This window comes from Aythya ferina (assembly GCF_964211825.1).
Source record: "Aythya ferina genome assembly, chromosome: 4".
Taxonomy (NCBI): Eukaryota; Metazoa; Chordata; class Aves; order Anseriformes; family Anatidae; genus Aythya; species Aythya ferina.
Window position 1 is genome coordinate 36,772,227 of NC_140300.1, and position 27,595 is coordinate 36,799,821.

The 27,595-nt window shown below is 35.2% G+C and overlaps 1 long non-coding RNA gene across 1 annotated transcript in view; it reads left to right on the forward strand.

Moving 5' to 3' along the window:
* The window catches only part of LOC311436264, a 334,039-nt gene that overhangs the window by 279,334 nt on the left and 27,110 nt on the right, over positions 1-27,595 (forward strand). The window contains exons 11-12 of the long non-coding RNA XR_014692707.1: positions 8,193-8,336; positions 22,141-22,264. This is a non-coding gene — a long non-coding RNA (uncharacterized lncRNA). The remainder of the gene's footprint in view (positions 1-8,192; positions 8,337-22,140; positions 22,265-27,595) is intronic.

Consider the following 27,595-nt stretch of genomic DNA (forward strand, 5'->3'; position numbering starts at 1 on the left):
TTTATGTAAGAATAATTCATGTTCCTTTGCTTAGGGAATTCATGAGGGTTATGAGAAGATTAGGTTATAGTTCGTATTGAAATGGAATAGCAGAACCCTGGAACTAGCATTTCCCTATACAACTGTCTGCCCTAATTACTGGGCTTTTAATTTTTCTGGTAAAATCAGACATGATTATGGGGTTAGGTTTTTGGATTTTCAAACTTTGAACCAATGCAAACCAAGGTCAGCTCAAATTACCTTAAAGAAGTTATTTTGTGAAGTTCTGATGAAGTGGCTGGAAAAGAAAATCAGTCAAATTAATTTCTTTTGTTTGTGCTAATTGCTAAAATGTAGGTCTCATCCTCCTTGCAGTTTAACTTAGACATGATTTTAAGACCTGCAGTGACTGAATCATGAAATTCAAATTTCTCTATTTGTATTATCTCCAGTCCTTCACCCCTAAAACCTTATTGCTCTCTACAACTACCTGAAAAGAAGTTGTGGGGAGCTGGGGGTTGGCCTCTTCTCATGGGTAACTAGCAAAAGGACTAGAGCAAATGGCCTCAAGTTGCAGCAGCGGAGGTTTAGGTTGGAAATTAGGAGCCTTTTCTTCTCAGAAGGAGTAGTCATGCATTGGAGTGGGTTGCTCAGGGATGTAGTGAAGTCACTGTCTCTGGGGGTGTTCAAGGAAGGGTTGAACATGGTGCTTGGGGACATGGTTTAGAGGGTGACATTGGTAGTAGGGTGATGGTTGGACCAGGTGATCCTAGAGTCTTTTCCAACCTTAATGATTCTGGGATTCTACGTGTTTTCAGATTTGCTAACAATATTTAAAGTTACCGTCTTCTTACTGTGTGGCTGAATCTAGCAGATTAGCAGGTTCTGAAGAAGAACCAGAACCCTGGGTTATTTTGTTATGTTTTGCTTCTACACAAATGTTTTTACTATTAAACATAGGTTATTATGGGCTACATCATTCTCCCTGTTAGTGTTCCACTCCTGTGTTAGCCAGTCATTATCAAGCCAAACCTGTGCCAGGGCTAGTGGATATCTCTCTCTTAATTTGGTGTTTGCACCAAAAACTGTAGGCATTTTAAAATGAGTTTATCGTAGTCCTTTTCTCTTTCCTAGATAAAAAACTTTGTCACAGCTCAGCAATCACAGAAACACTACTTTGCCTGCCTGCTTGATTTGTTTCCCATTTATAAATAGATTTATCCCTCCAAAAAGGTTATTTAGGAGGGAGATCAACTCTAACCAATAGCAGAAACTGAACAGATTGGAGAAACAAAGCTTTGGAGATAGGCTGAAATGAATCAAATTAACTGTGCTGTTTTCATTTGGTTTTCATTACTCCAAAGTAAGACAGCATTCTGTATATTTTTTAAAAAGGAAAAAAGCACCAACAACCAGTCAACCAAACAACAACAAAAACAACTACCACCACCACCAAAACAAAACAAAACAACAACAAAAAAACAACAACCAGTGGAATCCCAATTATCCATCCACTATCAGAGTCACTGTTTCTGATGAACTTTTAGCATCCTTACTCCCTGACTGTTGACTCGTTATTACTCATATCCCAAAATATTTTTGTGAACCTAACAGATCACATAATTGGCATCTTAAAAATAAGAGGATGCTCAGCAAGAATAGTATGATTTTTGCCTTATTTTGAGTATTTCCCTTTGAGCAGCAGATATTTTGGAACTTGAGGTTGGGAAGATACCATCCCATGGGCAGGATTTCACCTGATACAGTTTCTAGAAGTGTCTGCATTTAATTTCCGATTCTCATCTACAATCTCTCTCTGATAATTCTTTTCCTTCAGAGAAGGAGATAACATATCAATGTGTCTAGAGATACTGGTACATATCTGACCTTTATGTCTTCTAGTAAATGTTTAGAATTTAAATGGCTTGGCTGGTAGAATGTTTCAGCTTTTCCTCATAAGGGCTGATTTCTCTGTTTGTGAGGCCTGTTATAAGTAACACATGGTCATACCCTAGCAGAAAAACTAATTTTGTTTTATTTGAACCATTGCTTAAAGCATCATGACCTGTGCCTACTAATTTCCAAAGCTCCACTGGTTACATAACAGTAAAAAATAGCATCCTTCTCAATATAAAACAGGATAAATCTACCCAAACAATATATAACTCTTTTCTATGGCGCTTTCTAGAAAAAGGCAAATCAACCTCCTGTATCCAAATTTCATCATTTTATGGATACTTTTATAGCAGAACCACAGGAGGTAGATACATATCATGTAGAGTTTAGAGCACAAATTCAGTTTCCTTACAGCAAGGTGCTTGTAATCTCTAGTAAAAGAATGCTTGTATATTTTTGGTGTTCGTGACCCTTCATCTCACTCCTCAGTTTTGTCTTAAGTCTCGTGTTTCTTTCTCCCATAATGCTTCCTGGCATAGCATACATCAAATATCTGAATAAAGTTGACTTCATAGTTTTAGTGCTACCTGTGTGTATGTATATAATATCGGCACATATATATATACACACACACACACACAAACATTTAACAAATCAGAACTTTGATAGAGGATGAGAAAATGGAATTTGCTATACCTGGTTGTATCATTCATTGTTAAAGTTGTGTGGTTTGTTCTGACAGAGGTTATAGTGATAACTGACAAGATGTGAAAAGCCTGGCGACATGTACCACTACATGAATGTACAGCCATGTATGTATACATTCCAGCAAAATATTGTTATTCCTTGATGTCTGTAGTGATATATGAAATGCCAAATCATAATGATCTGTTTCTGTAGGCCAAGGGAAGGTATCAATCATAAAGTTCTTTCTTTATTTTTTTTTGGAAGATTAGCTGCTATAGGCTTCTTCAAACCATCACTGTGGCCAGTATTGTCAGGATGCTTATATGTGTGCTTGATATTAATTTAAAAAAGAAAATTATTAATGAAATTGTCTTCACTAGTCAGCATAATGACTGCTTTTTTTTTTTTTTTTTCTTTCCTCCAAGCAAATTTTAGTGAAAAAATAGTCTGCGGAATATCCTGTAAGCAAATGTTTTACCAAAAATTAAGTAAATCTAAATAGGAGTCTATAAAGAGAATCTTGTAGAATTAAATGCTTAAATGCTTAAATGCATTGAGGGTATTCTTTCTTACACTGTGTCTGTTCTTCCTCACAAGTAAAACAACAGATATTTAAACATTGACAAACTTTATCCTTAGTTTTTAATCTGTTGCCTATAAAGAATACCTGTGCAGCACTGTTTCCCAAGAAGCCAAGAAAGACTAGTTAGAAAATGAGGCTATGAACAGTTTACTCCAGCTTTTTAAGAACATCATAATGTAAATCAGCAGAGCATTGTGAATATTCTTGCAGAAAATAACAACTTGTCTAATAATTTCAGTATGTTTGTCCATTCATCTAACAAAAATAAAAATGAAGTAATTTGGTAGCATACTTGACAGAAAACAATTCTGATATTGTTTTCAAATTAAAGGTCTCAGTCCAGAAATGGTTAAGTGGATTTTTTATTTTATTTTATTTTTTTCTGTAGCCATCAGGGCTGCTAGATGATCTTTGACTTAAGACAGAAGGGCACACAAAACCATATTTATCAGTAATGACATTTAAATCACTACTGCTAGCTATATGTTGAAAATTAAGCACATGACGTGTCTAGCCTTGTGTAGTCTTCAGTAATTTGCAAAATCAAGCTTTAATATGAACAAAAGTAACAGGGCCAGTCTCTGAAACCAGATCATTTTTAGAAAATATAAATTAGAGGAATAATTTTTAAATAAGAGGCACCTCATCTCTAATACGTGAGATGTTCAAATGACCTTAATCTTGGGTCACGTGATAGATTATTCAATACTTTTCACTCTTTTCCAAACATGGTGGTTGCTTCAGGTATAGCTCAAGGAGGCTGAATTTGGAAGCAAACAAAGATTTATTTTCCCTCTAGATAGTAAGGAAGAGAAAAAAAAGGTTTCCTGAACCTGAAAAGATCTGTTGCATTTCTATTGCAGCCTTTTTTTGGCCAAGCAGAGGAAACTGGGAAATCTTGGGCTTGCCTACAGTAGGGTTTGAGGCCAAGGTGCTGCTATTGCTCTTTGTGTGGTTCAAAGGCATAGTGTTCAGTCAGGGTGGAGCACCAAGTCCTAGCCCTTTTTGGTCTTGCTCAGAGTAAAGAAAGTTAACATTGGTCTCCTGACTCATGAAAGCAAACATAGTTTCTAGCATGTGTGTGTAAACACATAAATATACATAAAATTTCGTTGTAAAATGATGTGTTTCAAAAATGACAAGATTTTTTTTTCTTTTTCTTTTTTTTTTTTTTTTTCTTTTCCTTTTTTGTTTTCTTGGCAAATATCATTTGATTGGAAGTCATCAGTAAGTTTGTCTCCTATAACTGGTACATTTCAGTGATTAATCTTCAGCTGTTTTCTTTCTCTAGATATATGTCTGTCTATCTATGAAAAACCTTAAAATTATGGCCACTTTTTCAACTGCAGATAGAGATATCCCCAAAATTACAGGTGACTTCAAAGAAGGCCACCAGATTGGTCAAGCACAGTTTGCCCTTGGTGAAACTGTACTGTCTGTCTCAGATCACATCCTTCTGCCTTAAGGCACATACGAGGCATGTTGCTTCTAATGTTGCTTCTAAGAGGATTTGTTCCATGGTCTTTCCAGGCACAAAGGTGAGGCTCACCAGACAGTAGTTCTCTGAATCCTCCTTGCTACCCTTTTTACAAATGGGAGTGATGTTTCCCTTTTTCCAGTCACCAGGTACTTCACCTGACTGCCATGACTTTTCAAATATGATGCAGAGAGACTTGGTAACTCCATCACCCAGTTCCCTCAGGACCCTGGGATGCATGGCATCGGGCCCCATAAACTTCAGGTGGTCTCCAACCTGCTCTTTGCTTATAGTGGGAGGGGCTTTGCTCCCCCAGCCCCAGCCTTGAAGTTCAGGGAAACAAGAAACATGGGAAGCTTGACTGGCAGTGAAGGCGGAGGCAAAGAGCTTACCTCCACCTTCTCCATGTCTGTTGTTACTATTTTTCCCTTCTCATCTGTCAGAGGAGGTACACCTACTCTCAGCCTTTCTTTTCTGACTAGGTACATTTACCTATAAAATCCCTTCTTGTTGTTCTTTCCATCCTTTGCCAAATTCAGTTCCACCTGTGCCTTGGCTTTCCTGATCCCCTCCCTGCACATCTGAATGGCATCCCTGTACTCTTTCCAGACCACTTGTCAAAGATTTGGGCATATATAACTGAAAGAGCATACTTGTTATACAGCAAGCTTTTTATTCATGCATCTTGCAAGAGAGGCCTTAAGTGGCATTTCAAAACCTAAAAGAGAGGATAGTCAATTGGTAATGTAAGAACTACCATGCATGCAATAATGTTATTGAAAAATTAACCTTCTTTGGGAATTTTTATTTTTTTCTATTTTATGTTGGCAAGAATAATTTGTTCTAGTTTTCTGAATAGCAAGCTTTCCTGGTGTCACACATGAACTGAAGTTATGAAAATTGCTTTTAAATTGTTAGGTTTGTTTTTACTAGTAATCAACATGATACTCTATAATGATGCATTACTCTAAGTGCCATGCTTTGCTACTTTCTTAATCTCTTTCTACCTATATATATAGTTGAATATGTAACTCATATAGTGAGAATTAATACCTGTCAAGTTTAGGTGGCTAGTTTCCTTTCATAAATCAGTGCCCTGTTCCTTGAAAGGTTTAATAGGAGATGGTTACTTGAACACTGAACAGTTTAGTAGTGTTGTCACTTCAGTCAGATAATGCAGGATAAGGCAGTACTATCACCACGCAGCAATGAGATACTTGCTTTGTAGATAGTGGTAGTATTAGGAAGAATAGGTCCTTAGGGAATATACACCAGATTTATTTTTTTTTTCACTGATGAAACTGTGGTCTCTTACCATACCTGTGACTATAGCCAATACGTTTCATTGTTCAGAATTAATGCAAACTTGCAGTGCCATGCTAGTCACAATAAACGTGTATATATAACAACAATTTTAATTTACTTGATTATTTTGAGAGGAGGGCTACGAAGATGGTGAAAGGCCTTGAGGGGAAGACGTACGAGGAATGGCTGAGGTCACTGGGCCTGTTCAGCCTGGAGAAGAGGAGGCTGAGGGGAGACCTCATCACAGTCTACAACTTCCTCGTAAGGGGGTGTCGAGAGGCAGGAGACCTTTTCTCCATTAACACCAGTGACAGGACCCGCGGGAACGGGGTTAAGCTGAGGCAGGGGAAATTTAGGCTGGACGTCAGGAGGGGGTTCTTCACAGAGAGGGTGGTTGCACACTGGAACAGGCTCCCCAGGGAAGTGGTCACTGCACCGAGCCTGTCTGAATTTAAGAAGAGATTGGACTGTGAACTTAGGCACATGGTCTGAACTTTTGGGTAGACCTGTGCGGTGTCAAGAGTTGGACTTGATGATCCTTAAGGGTCCCTTCCAACTCAGGATATTCTATGATTCTATGATTCTATGTGAAGTGTACTGTTTCATTTGATTTCAATCAAATCAACATTTCATGTTGATTTTAAAAGGAATAAGCCCTTCATTGTGTTTACTGTTTGAGTTATAATTCCAACAGGTCTTATGTGATTTAGACACTGGATTTCTACCTGAGATTATCTCTGTAGTTAAAATAACTGGGAGTTAAGGCTAATCTGACAGCTCCATGGTGAGTTACACAACATCTTTCTCGTATTGGAACCATACTTAATGTTTTTGCTAGCCCTATATAGCATAGACTTAGAGGCTATCACAATAACTTTTTTCTCCTGGGTTTTCTTTTTTATTTTTTTTTGGGTAGGGCATGTATGATTAGGCACTCTGAAAGAAACAGGATGTCGGAGAAGATGGACATGCATCTGATGTAGGGCAGTAATTCTTAGTTACAACAACTAGTTTCTATGGGAAATAATAGTTATAATGTAATCCAATACAATTACTGGCAGGAGACAATCCAAGAATTGGAATTTGAAAGTTTTATTTAAAACAAAAAGCAAGCGTTAAAAGCCATATTGATTATTTTAATCCAGTCTCCCATAGCAATATTGTTAAGCAGTATGATTCCTTTTTGTCTATAGTTTGCCTGGCAGGAGAGGAACAAAGCCATTGATCTGCTATTAACTAAATATACTTGAGAATACTTTGTACTAACTGTTTGAATAGGAAATAGAAGAATGCTTTAAAATAACATTTTCTACCATGCTTCATGATATCACCATAGTAACTAAGAGTTTAGTCTGAATGCTGTGCTTTTGTGCTTATATTTTCACACAGAAAAGAGACATTAGCTATTGGTCTTTAAATAACAAATCTGATCATTAATTTTTCACTTTGTAAAGTCCCATTAACCAAAGCATATTTGCAAAATGATATGCATCAAACAAAGAAAGTAGCAATTTTAAATTAAAGAAAATCATGATTCAATACACCATAAAAATGATTAATTTACACCCATGTTTTCAAAAATATTGCACTGTTTTTAAAAGCCCAAGTTGTAAAAAAAAAAAAAAAAAAAAGTGGCTAGATAGCTTAGAGGCTTTGACGAGGACATTGAAGCACATGTGTATTTATGTCCTTTCAAATACAGCTCTGGTTGATGGTAAAAAGGAAGCTGTTTCAAGATCACGAGTTGGTTGCACTCATGATCTTCAGGGAGCTGTAGATATTTAGGTACTATGACATTTATTTCTAGGTGGCAATGAATTGGTTGCTTTAGTAATGGCGACAGAAAGTTGCTAGCCATAAAGATAATAAAAATGGAACTGAAAGGCCCTGAACAAGACTCTTTTTCATAGATCAACCTGAAGATGTATGTATGCTGTGGTTCAGTGTTGGCAGAAGGATTCAGCTTCCTGTTCTCTAATCTCAATATGTTTCATGTTCTAATCCCCATTAAATGTGTGAAATGCAACCTACTTGCAATTATCATTCCCAAAGTCACAGGGACTTAAGTAATTAATGTTGGTGATAAAACTGATGGTAAACTTAAATTGTAACAATTTCTGTAAATTAAATCAGGATAGTATTTTTCCCTATCTTATGAAGGACTTAAGTACTACAGTGTGAGAGAACTAAGGCCTTTAGCTATATTCCACTGCTTGTGAAAGCAATACAATGCAAAAGTCTCATGTAGGCTTGCTTCTGTCTTAGGTATGGAACTCAACTCTACTGGATATGTGACAAAGCAGTGTTTTATTAGGATCAAAGGAAGGGTGAATTCGTTGGATTCATATGTCGCTCCTCAGTGAAGAAGAAAGTAAATGTTTCCAAGGGGATATTTTGACTGAGTTAGAGGTAAGTAAAAATTAAGTAACTGTCCCAAATTCATGGAGAACTTTGTCTTTCCCCAGCAAGGAGGTGTTTCATCACAATAACCCAGTCTCTTGATGCATAAAGTTAGAGCGATTAGATACACTACACTAAGTACAAAACTATAATAGCCTCTGTGATGATCACTGAACTATTATGGCTGGTATACAGCAACAGCAACTTAAATATTGTCAGAGAAAGGATCTTTTGTACAACTTGTCACAGCTAAAATATTGAAGTTCTTGATTTTTACATAAAAACTAATTTTAAAAATTTACTCATCATTCCTGTGCATTTCTTTTTTAAGCATATGTTTCATTAAATTCATGAGTGATGATTACCACTCAGTCAAAATGAAGCTTTTCATAATGAAATGCATGGAATTGTATTTTTAACACCCATATTGCTTGATTTGGTATCTGACATGAGGCACATTTAAAAATACCTATGTAGAATGCAATATATTTAGCACAAATGTTGTCATTAGTGTTATAGACTGTAATAACCCTAATAACTGGTATTTTAGATTAGCAGAAAAAAAATATAATAGCAACTGGTTTATAACAGTTAACAATTTTGATAAACTGTCTGCTTTAGGTAGAAATCTGGTAATACTACCATTCAAAGTACTATTGAGTATTAAGTGTAGCCACATATGCATCCCTTTAGGAGTCTTCAGTAGTACAACAATACACCATGGAATAATAATGAAAAAATAATGTCATTTCAAAAAACGATGTTGATAATATTCATTCATTACTGTTCAAACTTTTCTGGGTATTAGAGAAGTGAATTAACTATAAGTGCTTGTTTCAAACCAGATTTCACACTGGAAATAAGAAAAGACATTTGCCTTCCAGGTACTTACCGATTCCATTAGACATGATGGAGTTTTTGTATTATAGAGATTCTTAGAAGATGAAAAATACTGATTGCCTCCCTTCTCTAATACAGCAATAGTTCATGTCTTGGAACTAGTTTTATTGTCAAAGTGAATAATATTTTAATATGTTTAGAGATGGCCTCATTCTTCTTGATGGAAAAATGAAATGACTTTTGACATCAGAGTGTTTTGTTATCTGTTACTTCAGTAGCATTAATATAAAAAAAAAAAATTGATGGTGCGTTTCAGGTGTGATTTCTGGATATAAAATGCTAAAGAAAAAATGTCCTTAACATATTATAGTTTGATCCCTTCTTTGTAAATAGCAATTGTGTGTTAATGCAAAAGCATTTGGGCTTCCTACAGATTGAATGCTAAGCTAAATTAAAGGTCTATATCAGAATGTTCTTTAGAATAGTTTTTGAATGCATCCTTTGGCACCAAAATGTTTGCTGCCTTAACACACTGCAGTATTTTTGATTTCTAAGCCCCCTGGAAGACACAATATGCAATAATTCTTAAAGGAAATTCCTGAGTGGGAATAAGTCTCTGTCCACTTTAAAGGTAAGTCACATATAGTTTGATTTATCTTACCTGTAAGTGGCTGGTAAATTTGTTGAAAATTGTAATTAAAAATAAATCAATTTAATGCTTAATGATGTATTTAATCCATGCACATAAATGCAACATTTTTCCTCCTCTTGTCTTAATATTCATTATTGTTACCAGTGCTAACCAATGTAGTGCTCCCAGTAAAATCACAATATTTGCGTTCTCTGTTTTTTCATCATGACATTTAAGATTTAAAAAATTGTTCAGAAGACATTCCCAGTCTCAAAGCATTTCAATGATTACAGGATTAAATGCCAGCGAGTACTTTACATTTCCTGTGCTCATTTACAACACTGCTTAACTGTTTACAGCACTTTTGTTTTCTGTTTTTCCTTTACCTTATGAGCTGATGAAACTATTCATTGTTTTATGGATATTTGTAGTGCTTATATGTACATGCAGTTTATAACTTCTGCTGAAAAATCTGAAATCAAAGCACACATGAAGTTACTGTTAGTTCCATTTTACAGATCTGGCCTTCTAGGCTCCAAAGGACTTGAACGTTGGACTCCATCTGCTTCTATATTTGAACTGAATAGGAAAAAAATAATCAGAGTTCAGTAAAAGTAAAAACACTTGGGGTCAAGTCTCTACCTTTTCTTTGCAAAGGCAAACTATCGTGTGGAATTAAAAAGGGGATAATCAAGAAGGTCTGTTTCATGAACTTAGAGATTTTAGCAGATACTATGGTGTTAGTTGTTGAGGAGGGTGGTTTCTTTTTGTGTAAGTGTCTGTGTATTGCCAGGCTTTCAGACTCAGTACTGCTCTTAATGATAAGAGAGGCAATATGAACAAAGAAGAAGATATATATTGTGAAATATATACTAGAGATTTGGTCTAAAGAGCTCGATAGCATTGCTTCTTCCCAATAACTTGTTCATCTCTCTGTTTGCTGGCTGAGGAAGCAATAGGTTGTGTGTGGTATAGGCTTTGCCTCTGCCTAGGACTTGAAATTGCAATCTCCCTCAGAACTGCAAAAAATTATCAGAAAAAGGCTGAAGAATCCATTGCCTTTCTGGCTTTCCTTTACTGTAGCAGTTCATGTTAATATTTACATCACTTAAAGCATTGGCAGCTGAAATGATAAAAAAGCTGGGCACTGACTTCAAAGTTAGAGACCCTTAGTAAATTATCTTGCTGACAAATGCAGAATGCAGTTGTGTAAAATAATATTAAATGATAAAGTCTCAAAAGGTCGTTAGTGCAACAGTATGCAGTGTCATTGTGTCCCTCAGTTAGGGGTTTGGTCTGTAAGGAGACTGTCATGCTGACTCTATGCAGTGCAAGAAAGATGAATAACTAACACATCCATGCAAGACACATCCAGCTGAAAAGCTGTGTAACCAGACTGTAGGAAGTGGTGAGGACAGGAATGTGTCTGCCTCTCTTTGGGATTTATGCATCTGATACAATGCTTCGTGGAGATTCCTTTTTTTATTTGGGATTTTTAGCACTGAGCCTACTGTTTTCTTTTAAAAGCAAGCATGTACCTTCTGAGGTATGTCAAGAAGACAAGGCAAGCAGGCAGGGTTCTATCTTCCTTCTATCTTTTCTTTTTCACTTTAAAAACTTTAGGTATCATGTTATGTGAAACAACAACAACAGAATCCTGAAAGATCCGGTGGAATACTTAGTTTGTAAATTACTGTAATAGAAGTCACACCACTCTTAAGTGAGGTTTTGTTTGTTTGTTATTGTGTAGGTTTTTGTTTTTTTGTTTTATGTCAACTTCTGTGTCAGTTGATCAACATTTAGACAGATCTTCAAACACTTTGGTTGAAAGACACTTCATAGGCATCATTTAAAAAAAAAAAACATGTATTGTAACTCAGGGGATTGTCCAGTTCAATGCAGGAAGGTAATAAATAACCTGTATTTGTGTAAGCAGCAGATCCAGCAGACACGTCAATGAAAGCAATTTTGAAATATGTATTCAGTGCTATAGCAAAGAAAAACAGTTGAGCTGGCAAAAAGAAAAAGATGAAAAAACATCCAAGGAAATCTGTGTTGTAATAAAAAGAAGGAATAAGAGGTACAAAAAAAGTATTTCCCCAGAAAATCGATATGGAGGAACTGCTTGTCTGCAGATGAGACATAGTCACCAAATCTGTATACTGACTAGCAAAAACATTGTATTAAGTTACCTTGGTGTAAATCTGAGGTTATCATACTGAATTAGTATTTTAAAGAGAAACCAATTTAGAAAGACAGCACTCTTGAAGGAATTAATACAATGAGAAAATGTATAGCTATTTAAGGCAAAAAAAGAAGCCAAGCAATTGTACTGAAAACAGTCTGCATGTTTGAAACTGCATGAAACACTGTGCCATATCCCTCCACCTCTGTGTAGTCAGGATTACACACTGGCTTCACTGAAATGGTGGTGAGGAGTGGAGGGTGAGAGAGTTGCATGTGTCTGTATAGAGAGGCATGATGGATAACAATGTTTGCCCTTCTTCCTGGGGAAACCTTGCATGGTACACAACAGCTGTCATGTCAGCCTGAACCTGTGGACTGAAGCCTGACCATTCCCTTAGTGCCTTTAGGCTGATGGCATCAGAGCATTTACTTTACATGACTTCAGTGTGCCATCCACAGCAGCTTGGGCAAAAGAAAGCCTTTTCAGTTATATGATCATCCCATACGATCATTCAGTTATTTAATCATCCCATGATAAAATCACTTCTCTAGTAATAAGTACAAAAAGTATCATTATATTGCACTTACAATTTAGGAAAAGAACAATTGAAATTATGTTTCTGTGATGTCCCAAACCATAATCAGCATACCATTTTCTGTGTTATATTTAAATTTTACCTCTGAAGTGGAAAGAGTAAAGGCTTGAAAGTATTAATCATAGTTTACACACAAGGCAGGGCATGTACAGAGCCTCTCTGGAATCTGAATTTTCAGCAACACTTACACAGGTCTGAACCAAAGCTCTTATTTAGAATAGGAGAATGCTTACCATGATCTGGGGAAAGCAAAGACTAGAATGCTAAAGGCAACTTGCTGGAATAAAGGAAGGTATTTCTACATGGCAATTGCTGGAAAGGAAAACAAGTCTGATCATAAAGCAGATGAAGCAGCCTCTCAGGTAATGATTGCAAATGGAAGAGAAGAAAATAAAAGAAGTTGAGTCTAAATAGTTGACAATAAAATAATTGGCTAGCAGAAAATTGGATTTTAAGAGTGTATTTGACCATCTGTATCTAATTAAAATAATTTGTTTATTTATATTTTTGAGAATGTTTTAACAGGTTTACTTTTATAATAGCACTTGATAAAAGGGGACATTTATTAGAGCTTTAGAAGTAGTAAAGTTGATGTTAATTCAGTAGTTACAGTCATCTTATTTGTATTTTTCTAGTACCTGTGAGCTGCAGCCAAAGAGAAGGGTCCCACTCTATCAAGGTTTTTACAAACAAATAATATAGAAGCAGAAGCTGTCTTAGAGAATTCATTGTCTCATTTTATGATGGTACCATTAGTAGCGGGATGAACTGAGAGAGAGAGGACATGTGCAGATAGGGACAGTGAGGTAAGAGCAAAACAGTCACATTTACTGTTTCTGTTTGATATTCTTGGTTTTACCCATTCTCACCTAGCAATTTACAATCCTTTCTATTCTAGTTCCATCAGAATTTTTAGATCCTTGCAAAATTTTACCTCAGGGGTAAAATTCTTAATGCTGGAACCAAAGGCATCATTGCTGTTGACTTTAGTGGGGCCAGGCTGACTATGCTTTAAGATTCCATTAATTCCGATACAACTGATGAGCTGCCATGAATAAAATGAATAAAATGTCATGAATAAAATACTAAATTCTAGTGGTTACTTAAAATGATAAATATTATTCAAAACAAATAAGAATGCAGGATTGTTCAATAGAGTTTCATTCTCATTTTTTTTAAATTTTATTCTGCTATTATTATTATTATTATTATTATTATTATTATTATTAAGTAATGTTTGTTTTTTTTGCCTGTTCCTTTTTCTTCTTAGCTTTCTAAATGTGGATATGAAGATTCTTGACTGGATAAAGTTAAAGAAAACAGAATGTTCTTAACATGTTGCCTGTACATTAGTCAGTTAATATACTCTCAGAGGTTTTAGAGTTATTTCCATACATGTCAGCCATAGGTAGGGAAGTGGATAATTTCCTACTCAGCCAATGGTGCTGTCACTAGGTTCTTGGTTTGCAGATACATATGGAATAGATACATTTACTACATAGTAAAAACATTTTTAAAAATCATTTTTAGATTGGTTTAACTATAATCCTTTGGTTTGTGGAAGAGTTGAGATTTGTAGTTATGTGTGTATTATCAGATTATATTGGTATGTCATGACACCAATTGTGAACAACTAATAGGAATCATTTACAATGTGACTCTCTCCCTCCCCAGGAGTGTGTATTTATCTGTAAATTAAAATCAAGTATTTGTGGTTGAGACCAACATTGTGAACTTTTTCCAAGAAAACTTGAAGCTGTAAGGCAATCAGGTAAATATATGTACAAAACTAGAACTAAATCATCTGACTTGTATGTCATGACTTGTTATGGCCCACAACCTTCTCATCACACATAATGCAAAATAAAATATTTTATTTTGTTTTCTGGGTGGATCTTAATTGTATATTCACAGCTTTATAGGTATATTTTGGTTAAGAATGAAACTTATATGAGCTGTATGAAAAACATTTCTCAAGATTCAAGCTTTTTTTGTGCTGATTATTGTGACAAGGAAGCTTTTCTTATAAAAACAAAACAATATAACACATTCATTTCTTATGCATTTTTTTCAGGTGGGTACATATTTAGAAATGTTTTCAATAGTCAAATTATTTCATATTATATAAATAGCACTTCACAGTTTTCAGTTTTATACAGATTCATTAGACTCGTTAGACTCACAAACTGGAATAGGCTCTTATTCGTGTGAATAGAAAAGAAACCTCGTGTTCTTCATAGTACCTGCAGTCTTGGAAATATGCCTACATTTTAATTAAGACCAAGGAAAAATCAGAAGTGCAATGTCTTCTTTTCCTCAGAATGGCACAGTGGCATCTTAGCCAATATCATACACTCTGAAAACAGAAAATAGAGTCATTAGGAAAAAAAAAAAATCTGTTATAAGGAAAATACCTCCACAAATGATGTTGTTGGTTAGCAATAGATATTTAAATGTTCCAACTTTTCTGTTTCTGAAGGATACATGTTAATGTCAGATTTTGTTTATCTTAGAAAAAAATCTCAACAATATTACAATTTTTAATACCTGCAATACTCCGTACTACTTAGGAAAATATTTCAGGTTGCTTTGGAGAGATAAGTCTTTTTTTTGAGAACAGGAAACTTCAGAGCTGTAACAAAACCTTGGATGCTAGAGCTGGGATTATATATTAATTTTCAATCGATTCTTATAACACAAGACTGTTCAAGACATCACAGTGTCTAGTATTTTGCCCGTTCCAATGTGCAAGGCTGCTGTCATTTTGTGAGACATTTGCAATGATTACAATAATTCCTTTCCCTTCATTTTCAGCAAAAATGTAATTACATTCCCATAGACTAAGCTGAATAATTTATGTGCAAAATTGTTTATACCTTCAGATATTTATAGATAACTGACATTAAATTCTGTGACATTATATATGAAATTTTTCTTGCTTATCTACTTATTTTTCATATATAGCAGAGAAAAAAAAAGGCTTACACTGTAGTTTCCCAGTTTTTGGTTTTGTAACATTTCAATCCACTGAAAGAGTGTAATTAATTGTTAAATAAACTTTTTTTTTTTTTTTTTTCCTAGTGAATTTTACTCAGTTCTTTTTCTCATTCTTGTTGTATATATTTCTTTCTTTTTGGAGCTAGAATTACAGTCCATGTTGATTTGGTTACTACTTACTCAATTTTTGTTTTCTATTTAACTATAAGACTTTGTAATGAAATTCACATTAGCTATGGGAGTGCTGAATTCTTTGAAATTAAGCCCAAATATTTGATTTTATTTTTAATACTCTTTTCTTGATGGATAGATACAGTGAATGATAATTAAAAAGATTACTCTCTTCTTTTTATTTTAAGGTACCACTATTACCAACTGGTATTATTTTTTTTCTCGAATCTCCTATTACCTCTTCCCATTTCTATGACTTTTCAGAAATTTTGAGTAGTACTAGGAGCTCATTAACTTATTTCTTTGATGTATTAGAATACATAGCTGGGATAGCTACTTTGTATAGGTTCATAAAGTATTGTCTGCTACGTTATTCAATTATAGTTTTCAAATATTTAAGGTATATTTAAAAGACTCAATTACTTAATACTCAACTTTTTAATGTATCTTCACTGCAGCCAGACACTCGGGAACACGGAGCAAGAGAACTAGTAAAACACGCATTAACAAGTTTATTCTGTAGAGTTTATAATATTATTTCAGTCTGAGAGCTTCTCTAACTATATTCCACATTATTTTGAGAGCACATCCAGTGGTCACCATAATATGCAGCAGAGAAAATTAGAAATCATCAAGTTAATTTAAAAAAAAAAAAGTTGAAAAATGCTCCAAAAGCACATAGGTAACACGTTTCAAAAATAATGTTAAATCTGACAAAAAGGCAATCAAGTCTGGTAGGATGTTGATACAGTTCCTTTCCATTGAGAATTGGAGTTGTTATAATCTTTGCATGTTGAAACTCGTGAACAGCAAACCACTGTATCAAAGACGCCTACAAACAGGGTATTACAATAATCCGGACTTGATGTTATAAGAAACATGAATCAAGAGCTCAGCACCCTGTGGAGACAGTAAGCTTTAATCTTTACTCACTACTAAATTCCTGAGATGGTATTAGGTGCTTATGACTCTCGAAGTCTTATCATGTGTACTGAGCTGAAAACAGTAACTTTTCTGTTGACATTTTTTAAACCATGTAAGATTCTACTTACTCTACTTCAATTAAATGATCTTTAAAGCTCTCTTTTTATATCGATTTGGATTTCTCAAACTGTCATTCATAGCTCACTCATATTTCCAACACCAAGATCAATACAATTAGTTTTTTTCCTCACCTTTCTAGAAATGACATTTTAAAATAAAAGTGACAGTAGTGTTCTAAGAATGATTTTTTCAAAACAAGGTAAAAGGCCCTTTGGTGAATTTTAATGCTCCTTTTTGTGTTAAGATTATGGCAGAAGAAAAGGTCCCAACACTTTAACTCCTTGATGCAACCTCGATTACAGACCTGGAGTAGCAACCAGAACTTAATGTAGTTAGGTCAATATTAAAGAGGAAGTAACTACAGACCTTAAAAGAATCTATTTTCTTCCCTGAAATGATATCATCTGTTGCAGTGGGAATCTTAAAAGGCATGTGTGTTTGTTTGTTTGTTTGTTTGTTTTGTTGTTGTTGTTGCATTACCAATATTATTTTACAGGGGAAAAAGAAAAAATCAAAAACATACACATAGGACATTTTCTCTTCTCTGAGACATGCTGTATTTATAAGAGACATGCATGACTGTGCAATTGCCCAGTTCCAGACATGGAAATTTAACTTTCCCTGAGCATGAGCTAAAGGTTAATTCCTATTTTATTTAAGGGAGAATATGAATATCATGGAAAATATGTCAGAGAGAAAAGGAGGAGAGGAGAGGAGAGAAGAGGAGAGGACAAAGGAAAATAGTCATAGACACATAGGTGATCCTAATACTGGTGGAAGAACATCCACATGTTCTGTTGTTATAGTTAAGCACTTCCATATCTTTCTAAACACGGATAGAGTACAGTTCTCTTCAGTTAAGTGAAAATTAATTTCCTGTGATACTCAGTACCTTATCAGTTACTACTAGGAGGTGGATGCCATTTTCACAGCATTTCAGGATAATTTTGGCTTTTTTTTTTTTTTTTTTTTTTTTTTGTAATAGCTATGAAATTAGGATGTTGCCTCATTGCTTATTTTGCAATTATTTTAAAAAATGGGGTGTTTTGATCAGAATGACAATTTATTTATTTATTTATTTTTTACTGCAACAATATCATTCTGCCTTCAAAAAATACTGAAAACTCTTTGATCATTTCTCAAGTCAGCTTTAAAGAATACACTTAATAATCTTCTGCTATGCACCCCAAATTATATATGCTATAACTTTGGAGACTTACATTATATGAGATAATGACAGTAGAGGGCAATCAAACCTCTCAGAAGTTGAGCTGAGAACATTATTTGAGGAACATTATTTGTTCCTCAAAAATGCACTTTCAAAATGCTGCAGTGAGAATGCAGTGCTGAAACAGTATTTTGAAATATTGAGAAATGTTTCAACAGTTGCAATAAAAGTCAAGGAAATGAAGGACTAGATTCACAAAACTGCCAGAGTGAAAATGATAATTTATCCTCATTTTCCTCAATATCTCATAGCTTAAGATATTCTCCTATGAAATAGAAGACCACGTTTCAGATCTCTTATCAGCAGTTTTTACCCATCGTATGCCTCCTACTAGGAAAAATTCTTAGGCTCCTGACTATAGCATTTTCATTTTGGGGATCCAATAGAAGCAGCTCATACAAAGTAACGTCTATCAGTGCATTTGTGAATGATTTAGTCTAGCATAAAGTCTAGTTAGAAAGCCCATCCTTCATCACTATGGTAGGTCATCTCACACAGAGGAAGGATATGAATCTAAGTTTTTTTGTATTTTTAAACCTTGGATTAAAAGGAGAGAGAGAAAATAGAGGGCCCTATTCATCTTCCTTCTAGCAGCTTCATTTTTTGTGATTTTTTTTTTTGGTACTTTTTTATTTTTAACATGCTCAAAGATTAAATGTGCAATTTCAGAACAAGTGAAATTAGACCCACAAATATTCTTGGTAGCCTTAATTAACAAATTGCATGAGCTGTTGGTAGGAGGAAAGGACTTTTCGTACTCTCAGTAGCTATTTTAGCATTTTGCAATAGCCTGAAACCCAGGTCTACACTTTTTTAAAGTTGTTACTACATGTAAAAGTTTGATGAGCAAGGGAACACTGCAGATGTTCCCATATGTAGGGGAAAATGTCAGCTAAGTTTTTCCTTTATGTGGTGAAGGAAGGTATGGATTCCAGTCAGAGGTGGGTAGGAAGACATTACTGTCCTTTATCCAGTGCATATTTACAATTCAATATTCTATTATTATTATTATTTTTAATCGAAAGGAAAGTCAGTTCAGCTAAATGAAAGCCAATGACTAGTTCTGGCAACAGTGGCATACACTGTTCTATGACTTCTCTATGGAGATGCTCCAGGGATATGGGAACAGTTTTCTGACAGTAGTCCCAATGTACCTGAATGTGTGTGTCTGAACCAATAATAGAAAACCAAACCAAAACAACAACAAACAAAAAATAAACAAACAACAACAAAAAAATACCAAATCCCAAACCTAATATTTCTGAATTGTTGGAGTTGTTTTTTCAGCTGAACGTACCATTATGCATAATAGATATTTTATAACAATAATGCAAATAAAAATGTAAACCAAACAAACTGCATCTTTCTAAAATACTTTTGTGCACAAGTAAAGATCTTAATTACATATCATATTTGACATTAAGCCAAGTAGGAAGTACAGAGACATCCTTAGATATAAAAAGATATCACACATCTGTTTTCTAATCTCTGATATTTGCAGGTGTAGGGAAGTGCTTATAAAATCTGACATTCTTACAGGATCCAGGAAGAAGGTGCCATAATACATACAAAAACTGTACAAAGAACACACAAATATTGAGCAGACTAGCTATATTTCTCAGCTAATTTTCAGATAACTTATTTAAATTAAAACAGATTTTAACTGTACTTTTCTCTTAAAAGCAGAGTCTACAGGAAGTCATAATTATAATATTAGTAAGTGATAATGGTTTTAATCTGTTATTTCCAATTTGACTCTACATAATGTGAGAATAACCAGCAAGGGTGTCTTTTTATTGATGGTCCTAGAAGGATATTGAGCCCTGTAAGTTATGATACCTTCACACAGTTCTGGTACTCAGTTATAGTCCACATGTCTTTCATTCACTCCAGTGAAAGCTGAGGGACTAGAGGACTGCATCTTGCTTTGAAAATGTCTGAATGTACTTCTTATGTTATGCACTAGAAGAATTAGCTTTCAACTAAATATGTAGCTCTGTTACATTAAGTATTGTCTCTCCATGATTTAATTGTGTTGTAGGAATTAGGCTGTACAAAGATGGCTTCTTAGTTTATAGCAGAGCTGAAGGGCATTATTATCTATTGTCAGTGATGTGAGCTACTAACAGTCTGTGGTGAAAAAATGGAATTGGTAATATCTATTTACTGCAAGAAATGATTAGATTAATGCTGTAACCGCTTCTATTCATTTTCTTTTGTTGCAAATGTATGCTGAATAAGAGAAAGAGAGCATAAAAGCCCCCAGAACATTAAATGCTGGATATTTATAATGACTGTCACTACGTAGAAGCAACCAGTAGGTTCTGCTTCAGCCACTCCCAGTTTCTCTGTGTTCAGGGCCTGCCCCTCTACATTTCCTCCAGAGAAGGGGGCTCGGAAACCTACACCTAGGCTTTGCCACTGTCTGAGGTGGTCTGGATTCTGGGTTCATTAGAAGCACATAGAGACATGATAGGGGAGCTGATGCCTCAGGACCCACTGGAACGTTTGCTTAATGCTAGGCACACCTGAGGAAAAGTACACAGATTGTCCTTTTGGGGGAGGAAGAGTTCAGTTTCATTTCTTCCCCTAGACTCAGATTCTTGAAGGCAAGCTCATTTCTGATGGAGAGCAATTTCCACATCTTCTCTCTAATGAACAGCCAATTTTTTTGTGTGTCCAGAGTAGATCCAAACAATAGATTTGATATTCAACAATTATGTACTTTTATTTTTTGTCATCTTCCAATTGGGAGCACTGAGGTCAAAATTCAAACAGTATATATTTAAATATAGTTCAGCCCTGCAAGACCTACTGTTCCTGTAATACTTGAATTGCGTGGAGTTTAATTATTCTCCTGGAGAATTTGTCTTTAAAATGAAATGATGGCCTGCAAAAATGCTACAATACATACACATTTATTCCATGCGGTTACTGGTTTGCTGCATAGCTGTCAAATAAATAAATACATAAACAATTCACTGAGTTAGGAAGGGCTATCCTTAAATAAGGGAAATGATTGTAGATTGTTATTTCCAACCAGATCATTATTGTGCGTTTATTCTTAACTGCCCTCTGTTACAGGTTTCATTATGCTGTCTGTTAGAAATGACAGCCTGACAGCTCTGTTGTTTCTCTGGGTCAGTTTTATCTGTTATTGAATACTCAAACCTCATTAACTTGCTGCGAGGCCTCCAGAACTGCATGGATTGCTGTCTGCAAATATAAGTGTTTAGTAACAAGTACTTTTGCATGAATTTCATCATTCTGGTGGGTCTTAGGGGATAAAAAAGTGTTTTAGCATAGAAAAAAAGGGCATGTTAGTCCCGTTAATACAGTGACTACTTGATATATGTGTGATATTTGTGAGTGATTTTTGACATATAACACAGGTTTTGATCCACTAAAGGAACTAAATACCTTTTCAAATCATCTCCAAAATTTGGGTCTGCAGCTAGTCTACTCTTTTTTTTGTTGCTTTACTTTAGGGCAGCTGGATTATTAGAGCACTAATCACGTCTCCTGTTACTTAACTGTATGTGTCAGTAAAAATGATCTAACCTGGCAACAAATGTTCTGCAGTGCAATACACCTCATTCCAGAGTGTATCATGTACTCAGACTGGTCTGTGTTTATATGCTCAAGGGGATCCCAATCACTATTCTATACTCTTTTGCAATTGCTCCTAATAGTCAGCTCAACTCAAGTTTGAGAATATTTTTGACCAATCAAAAATGTCAAGCCAAAAAGCAGTTTGCTTATTTTTGCACACTAATTTCAGGTTATGAAGAGAAATATATGTATGCAAGGGCTGCTAACAGTCTAGCTGTTCACAGAAGTTTCAATAAATATTCCTGTATTAGTATTATATTTTTAAAAAACTGGAAATGCTACTGATGGCACTGTTTAAACACTGAAGACTTCATATGTCCTCCATTGTATTAAATATTTATGAAGGCAATATACTCTGTTGTGAGGTGAGTATTTAAAAGACAACTCAGTGATCTATATGCAAAAGTTTTTTTTTAGTTAATCTTTGTGCTTCTTTTAGCCTCTTACTATTTCTATAAGGGCTGATCTAGCACTCCATTTAAAACTTAAGGCTGTTTTATGTTTCAGATTGTTCACTGCAAGTAACTGAATATGTGTCCAAGGCTGGCAAAGGATGAATCTAACAGTGCCTTGTTTTCATTGCTGCATCAACAGAAGGAAGAAGTGAAAAATCTCCATTAAAAGCTCTGAGGTGAGACTTCCCTGGCAATTTAGCAAGCCCTTAGGTTCAGCCTATCCAATTGCACAGCACAAAATCTTGTGGGATGACTCCTCCCCTTTCTGCATGTCTGTATTTACTCTCCTGCTATGTACTGTAAAGAAGGTATAGAAGCAAACCTTGCAGACATCTCTCTGTTAAATAATATTAGCCATTAAAATGATTTCAAAATAAAATGCTTGAGTTTTGGGGACTGAATATATCTTAAAATGTGGTTGTCAGTCTGAATCTAATGATGATGTGCATAATTACCAGATATTTTTTTCCTGTTACCATCATATTTGATGGTGAAAGCAGAGCCATATATGGAATTTTGATATGCCAGCATTAGATTTATTCTAGAACATTTAATTTATAGCAAATCTAATAGAGAGTCTTTATAGCGGAACTGTTAAACTTACATTTTGACCAATTACTTTAACAAGTATGAACTAGTGGTCTTACCTACGTCACAAAAACTACAATAAAAGAGCACAGATAGTATCACTCTCCTTGGGAAGACATTATGGTGTGTGTGGGAAGATCTGTGTGGCACTGTCTGTAATTTCTTTCCAGATCAGGAGTGAGGTGTCTTGTCAGAACAGTAAAAGAAAGCTCCAGGATTTTACTGCTGAACTGTACATGTCAATGACTGTGAATGGCATGTCAGCCTTCAAGGCTATAAATCCAGCACTTCTCCCGTTTTATAGGGAACAACCCCCCTTCACATTTTGTTTCCAAGGTGATAGATATAAAAATAGTATCAAAGCTTTCAGCTAAACAAATCAAGGTATCATTGTGTGACGCTACGTAAGTGGCTCAGGTAAGTAACACTAAATCTTCTAGTGACGTTCAAAAGATTTCTATCAGAGGCAAACCTGTAGTCTCAAGATTTCAGGTTTCTGTATTGCTTGAGTTTCACATGTTAAAATGAACCAATTAATTGATTGAAGTAGTCCAGATGCAGCACTAAGGAGACAATGAGGGTGACCACGGAGGGTGCTTGCTGCATGTATGGCAGCACAAACTTAATGTCCGTCTCCTTTCACGTTTTGGCCTTGTGAATGAAATGGAATTTTTCATAGATAAAGAAGTCTTTGCCTATGGCTTGGTCTTGTTTCATGCCGTTAGGTAAAATTAGGACTAAGTAGTGTAAACACATGATGTGGTCAGATATTTCCAGCTGCTACATCTGATTAAGGTGTAATCATTCAAAATTATAACAGCTACTACTTTATTTATATTAGTCATTGGCTCTTTAAATAGCACTGCTGTCATGTAGAAATATCTTCAATATTTTAGGGCAATTATAGATGTAACATTACAGGTGAAGTAGAAAAGTTTTCTCAACCCCATTATGCACCCAAATAAACTGAGGCACAAACCTGTTGAAACCACTGTTTTCAAATACAACACCCTTATATTAGTCACTGTAGTGTCAGATTTTTCAGATCAGAAGACCATCTACAGCTTTTATTGAATAATAAGTGCCTTCATTTGTCTGAGACTATCTAGTAAAACCATGCATTTTGAAATACTTCATTTATTCAAGAGCACACACATTTTTAGAGTACTTTTTTTTTGTGACACTTAGGAATGTACGCCAGCTTTCTGATAAGAGTACACCTCTATGTAAGTAGAATGTTAATTAAGTACCTAAACATGTCCTAATATCCATTTTATACATATGTCTCAAGAAATGTAATAAAGACTGTAATTCCTTGATAAATATATGTAGTAAAAGACATAGACACAGCAGGACAGAAAGACATATGGCAATATGTCTTGACTTACTTGACTAAACCTTACTTGACTAAAAGAAATAATACTTGACTAAAAGAAATAAATGGCATATGTAGTTTAGACACCCGAGTAGGGACAGTTTAGATGGAGATGAAAGATAGGCAAATTAAAACCTAAAAATCACTGAAAATTGGTATAGGCCTCCTAGGCAAGACTTAGAAAGAAGAAGAAGATAAGGAAAGCCTATAAAAAGGATAGATCATTAATCATTGGAAATTCAATTAGTTAATATTGACTGGGCTGGCAATTATGGAATTGATAAGAAAGGGTATCGCTTCCTGGAGGTAATACAACAACTCTGTTCTGATACATTTTGTGGACTATCCAGTAAAAGTACAGGCTATTTTATACTTACTCCTAATATTGCTGGGAAATAAGACAAGGATGATAAATAAGAGAAAAGTTGAGAGTCATCTAAAGTCTAGTGATCACAATGTCATCAGAACTTCAAATGCCCTTGAGGTTATAAATGTGAAAGGCAATATCTCAAAACCACTGGACTTTAAAATATAAATAAATAAAAATAGAGAGTGAGTGAATGTGGAATGAGTTGAAAAAAAGTTGATTAAAATCAATTTCAGTTTCAGGAATTTAGTATGAAAAACTAGCTAGACAGCAGAGAGGCAGCCCTGAGAGCTGGCCCTCAAGAGACCTTGTTTCATGAGAAACTGCTAGATTTTTATTCTCCTTGATGGTGGATACCGGGTGTATTTTAGAAATAATTTGTGTGGTCTCTTGGGAAATATACCAGCCATACAATTCTTTCTCATGAAAAACCTTGTCCGTTGCTTCAGAAGATCCTGTTTACTTACACAGATGCCTGAAAATGAGATGTTTTAATAATAGTTCAGAGGGAGCAGATTACAATAAAGAATTTTACTTCTAGAAAAGGAGCAAAAAGAAAGATGTATTTGCTGAAAATGCTAATGACTTTGCATACATTCCTGTTAGAATAAGTTTAATTTCATGGTCACAAAAACAGCACTGCAACCATCTTGAGTTACATGACATGAATGGGTTGATAAGAGGAAAGCAGTAAGCTAAGCATATCACTGAAGGCAAGAGGGGGTTCTATTAAAAAAAAAAAAAAAAGAAAAAAAAAGAAGGTATAATTTCAGAATTTCATAGGACAAGGAAGGCAGGTATTTGCTAGGACTAAATTAAAAAACAACAAAAAAGTAGTGAGTGAAATTGATACAGCAAGAAGAGACAAGCAGCTGGGAACTTTGTAAGGTTAAGCAGTACTGAAGCCTTTAAGAGACTGCTGTAAGCAAAGGAAAGTACTCCTATAAGAATATAAACATGAGCACAAGGGGAATTATTGCTAGACAAGTCACTGCTTTAAAACCGTTTGCCATGCTGTTGCAATTATTCTTGAGGGGCTTTCTGTAAGAAGAGAACTTGCAGTCAGTCAAGCTGACAGTCGAGCTGTGGGCTGAAAGAGGTAGACCTGCTCTCAACAATTTAATTTATGAAAATAAGATAAATACATTGGGCCTGTCATTATGGGGATGCAGATGCGTGGTAATAGTTAGAGGTGTGCTCAGCAATGGCTTGGCTGGAGACCTGTGTCTCCTTCTCATCATTGATCTGTGATGAGACCACAGATAAGGGAGGAGTTGCCATGTCAGCAGGTTAGTGAATCTGTTACTCTGAGGTAGAGGTAGAGTTTTGAGTCAGATTAAACTGTTTTAGAAACAGAAAGAGTTGAGCCAAACTCTTGTGTTTGTGTTTTGATGTGTCACTATCCTATTCGTGTTACGCTATTTTACCAAATTGTGTTCAAAAGTAGATGTAAGCATATGTTTATGTAAGGGAACAGTGGTACTGTGGCTTCTGAGGTTTGCAGTATTCAGCACAGCCTACCAAATTCTGATGCATTTCACTGATGATGCTTGGATTTGGCTTAATCTGAGACTCTTTTTCTGGAGGTCATCTGGAGGTAATTATCTGTCCTGGTGGGGAATATGATCATTTGCATGATTGAATTTTTGTCAGGAGAAGCAGAAGTATACAGAATACAATGAGTAAATGAAAGCAGTAAAATTAGAATGGGACAGCAGACTGGGAAGAATTTATCAAATGTCAGAACTCCACTAAATTCTTAGATTTAGCATAAGACTTCTACAGGCAACACCATCAATGCTTATGTTGAACCTTGTGCTGATTCTTGAGTCAAGGTCCATGACCCAAGATTCAGTGAAAGATGATGTGCCTGACACAAGTGGCCATGCTGGAATTAGTATAGCTAAACCAGCTTGTGGCCAGGATAATGATGTCCTTTTTCTAATCTTACCACTGAAGGATTTGGTAACAAAATCTATATAGTTTTCAATCACCTAGTCTGAAAAAAAAGTATAGACAGAAAGAAGGAAGAAAAATAATAAATTGAATGGTTATAGCAGAGAAACTTCTCAGTGATTTTGGCTTTGAATAGTTGCCTTACAACTTTATACCCATTTATCACATCAAATTAATTTTGCAAATTAACCTGTGGTACTACAGAATATGGATTATCTCAATTATGGAAATGTGGTTTCCATTAGTATTCCATTATTATACCGTCCCACTTATGACTTTGTAGTAATAAGTGCAGGGCATAACTTTCACTGATATTATCAAACCCAAAATCACTCATTCTGCTCCACATCATTTTATAGAAGCTGTTAGGTTCACCTACTTAGAACTTATACTAAAGTTAAATAACATTTCACAGAGAGATACTTTATTTCTGGAAAAAAAAAAAAAAAAGAATGTGTAGAAATTATGAATTGATGGCATCTAGATGCTATGGTGATAGGTGTCTCATAAAGATTTATTTAATTGTAACAGTGAGCTTAAGTGTAAGAAAAGGTAATAGTATTATTTCCCTCTGCATGACATGGAATATTAACTATTTACTTTGGATAATCTGACTCTGTTAGTTTTCAAGTATTCACTCCTCACTAGGACCTTCCTTGACGCTTTCAGTTTCTTCTTGCAAAACTTAATCACAAGGCTATGCCATTTTTTCTAGCCAGGGAATGCCGACACAGGTGAATGCAATACCATGCAGCTATACTGATGAGTGCATATTGGGAACACTACAAAACAAAAAGGCATATTGTCCTTGCTAAGTGAGATGAGATGATATTACTATTCTGCTTTCAGTCCCTGGGCTATCTAGCATTGTACAGCATTGTGCTATGTACACAAATTATGGTTTCTGGGAGGGAAGACTGAAAAAGAGAGGGAACAGAGAGATCTTTTGTTTTAGACCAACTGACTATGGTCATGAAATAGAGAGTCAAGAGTCATAGCTGTTGCAGTATCAGCAAGTGTGTGTGGATTTATCAAAGGTTTGAGTTTTTTAGGGACTGTTTCTAGCAGATTCCATGTTTACCCAATTCACCTCAATATTACTCTTTCTTTCATACTCTTCAATATTCACTGGAGCTTCCTCGCTCTGACTTTTTTTGCTGTGGGATTGTTTGTGCCAGGTGCACAAATGTTGACTATAACAGAGTAAAATATTTACAGGCA